Source organism: Miscanthus floridulus, chromosome 19, assembly GCF_019320115.1.
Source record: "Miscanthus floridulus cultivar M001 chromosome 19, ASM1932011v1, whole genome shotgun sequence".
In the NCBI taxonomy this organism is placed as follows: domain Eukaryota; kingdom Viridiplantae; phylum Streptophyta; class Magnoliopsida; order Poales; family Poaceae; genus Miscanthus; species Miscanthus floridulus.
Genome location: NC_089598.1, coordinates 102,749,940 through 102,753,248, shown reverse-complemented (window position 1 = coordinate 102,753,248; position 3,309 = coordinate 102,749,940). Strand labels below are relative to the sequence as shown.

Genomic DNA, 3,309 nt, shown 5'->3' with positions numbered 1-3,309 from the left:
TTATCCCGCTACTGTTTTCGTTCCCGGCTGTCCGGCTCCCGCTCTCGTTTCCGTCAAAAAATATGAAAACGAAAACGGTAGAGCTATTTTTCATTCGTTTCCGTCCATTTTCATCTATAGTTGCAAGCGTATGTTTCTAAATATTTCATCTGTTTTGGACATACTCTTTCTCTTTTTCTTATAGAAAAAGAAAAGAAAGCTAAATCACATATACTACATTATACATTGTCAAAATCTAAGAAGAAGAAACCGTACATATTGCATCGGTCAAAACCAAATAAACACTGCTATTTTCTCCTCATATAAAGAACAGGTTCATCAAGAAATAATCAAATCAGCAACAACACATCTCCATTTGTTCCAGTGATCACAAGAAGCAACGATCGACCAACAAACAAGAAAGCAACAATCCAAACACCCCCACCAAAGTTCAAACCAGGCACAACCGCCACTCGGCCTTCCCTCCAAACATCCAAATCAGCTTGCCCGGGGGCTGTCCATGACGGTCTCGAACGCCCCCACCAGCGCCTTCACCTTGCTCTTCCGCTTCTCCATCAGCTTACTCTTGGCCTCCTCGATCACGTCGTTGCTCCGCGCCACCTCCTTCTTCTTGGGCTGCTCCTCCTCCGACCGCTTCTCCATGGCCGTCTTCACCTTGCGCCCCTTGAACGCCAGCGCCGACGACGCCGTCGTCCCCTCGGGGATCGCCGCCTGCTTCGATGGCACGCTCTTCTTCGCCGCGCCCGCCGGCGTCGTCGGCGCCGACGTGCTCTGCTGCTGAGTCTCCATCACCTCCTTCCCCTTGCTGATGGCTTCTGCCACAGGCGTCACGGGCTCCGAAGCGCTCACCTGTTTAGGCACTGCCTCCACATCGTCGTCGTCGTCGTCGTTGGCCGCTTCTCTCAGTGGCGTCGTCGGAGCTGACGCGCTCGATCCGGCAGCCGCTGTTGGCTCGTGGGCCACCTCTTCCTCGTGCTTCTGCAAAGGCGCGGGATCAGCTGCTTCCTTTGGTTCTTCAGAGATCACGCTCGATTCCTCCTTGGGTTCTTCAGAGATCACGCCGGTTTCTTGTTTTGGTTCCTCAGAGATCGCGTTCGTCTCAGAGTTCTCAGTCACCTCAGCTTGCTGGCTCTCCTCGACGACCTTCCCTTCCACCGTCCTGGTTGCCATTGCCAGCTCGTCTTCTCCCTCAGGCGTTGGCGCCTCCTTCGCCGCGGCTTCTTCTACAACGACGGCCGGCGAGCCATCGTCCGTGTGCTTCTGGGCCTCCGTTTCTGTCTGCACAGCCTCGCTGCTCTGCGGCGTGTCTTCGTGCAGCTCCGGCTTCTCCGCCTTCACCTGCTCAGCCTCCACCTGTATGATCTTCTCCTCCACAACGACGTCCTCCTCCTCCGCTTTTCCCATCGGCTGTCCTGCGGCGACCTGCTCCTCTTGATACCTCACCGCCACCGTCGTGATGTCAGTACCGACAGCCTCCTGCGCCGTCGCGACGTCCTGCTCATTCTGGTCAGCAGCTTCGGACTCCAACAGGACAGGCTCCTCTGCTTCTGCTTCCACGGGAGTCACGACAGGCGACGGCTCGGCGGGCGTCTCCGGCTGCTGGTGCTGCTCCTCGACGGGCTGTGCTCTCGCCGTCTGGCCTTTGGCCCTCGCGACGGAAGCACCAGCGCCGCCCTTGCTGCCGGACGCCGAGGCCGCCGCCGCCGCCTCCTCCTTGCTCTTCTTGCTGCGGGACCTGCTGCTGGCCTTGAACGCGTTGGACGCCCTCTGCATCAGCTGCCTCGGCGACACCGCGGCCCATCGCGACGTGGAGGTCGACGCCGGCGCCGGCGCTTTGGCCTTGGCCTTATCCTTGGGCGTGATCGGCCGCTGCGCGCCCACAGGCTGCGCCGGGGCCTTGTCCTTCTTGGGCGTGATCGGCCGCGGCGCGCCCACAGGCTGCGCCAGGGCCTTGTCCTTGGGCGTGATCGGCCGCCTCACCGTGGCGGCGGTGCCCTTGGAGCCGGCGGCGGCTGCGGAGGTGGAGGAGGAGTGGGAGGGCGACGCCAGCGAGGAAGTCGACGAGGAGCTGTGCATCGACGAGCTCACGGTGGGACGGAGGAAGGACGGCATCGGCTTGTCGGCCGCCGCCGCCGCGGAGGACGGGCGTGACGGGTTGGAGATGCGCGGGCTCGACGGGGGCCTGCCGGTCCCGGACCCGGTCCCGCTCTTGCTTCTTGGGCGCGCGCCGTCGCTCGACCGCAGCGACGGCCGCGTGGCCATGGGCGGCTTCCGCTGCATCGCAACACAGAGCAGAGAGATTTGTCAATTGTTTTGCCGGTACAAGAAGTGCAAGGCAGAATGAGACGTGATTTGGGAGATTTGTATTTTTCTCATCTCCGATTTGTATGTGGTTGACCCATGTTGAGACAACATGCATGCCATGTTTGCAATTTTGTGTATCTCTCTTCTCTGTTGTCCGTGACAGACACGAGACACTCCTGGCACGTTGTAATGACAATTAATGTTTTCTCTTTTTTATCCAAAAAGAAATGTTTTGATTGCATTCCATTTGTCCTACAACACGGTAAAGACATTCCACTCCAATACAAAGATTTCTTTTTACTAATTCATTTTTAAGAACAAAAAATATTTAGGCCCCCCCTCTAGAAGGCGGGAATTTCACACGAATTATACAGGGATTTTACAAAAATCGATTCATTTTCACGTAAAAAACCTCCTACACTCGAAAGAGGGCCTTATACGAATATAAAATATGCATGGGATTCTTTCAGTTATGCCAAGGAAAAATAAAACCTAAACGGAGAGGAAAGAAATCGTTGAATCTAATCAAAAGCTAGGCACCCAAATCACAAAGCATGTGGCAACGCATCGAATTCGCTCGTCTAGGCGGATAGTTCCATGGCAAATAGGCGAGCGAATTTCCCTGGAAGAAGAGCGAAGGACGACAGCAACGTACCTGGAACCTAATGCCACTCAATTCATGGTTGCTTTCTCAACCACAGGAACAATGAATAGGAATAGTATAACATGGTCTTGTTTGCGTGTCTCAAAACCATGAGGGGTGGAGAAACCGTCGTACCTTCGTAAGCAGGAAATGGCCAGGAATGGCGTGTTGTGGCGCAGTGGAGAGGGAGGAGGAGAAGGGGAGAAGACGAAGAAGGCAGCAGCAAGATGAGAAAAAGCCGGGCAACAGAAGAGCCCCATGTTTGCAAACAGAACCTGTCAAATAGTTGGCACTTGGCACTTGGGATGGCAGCTGTGAGGGCCGGTTACTAGTTGACACCTGGTGGAGGATCCATCTGTCAT

The 3,309-nt window shown here is 55.6% G+C and overlaps 1 pseudogene; it reads right to left on the bottom strand.

The window, feature by feature from the left end:
- Positions 1-204: 204 nt before the first annotated feature.
- Positions 205-3,309, bottom strand: LOC136528956 (uncharacterized; annotated as a pseudogene).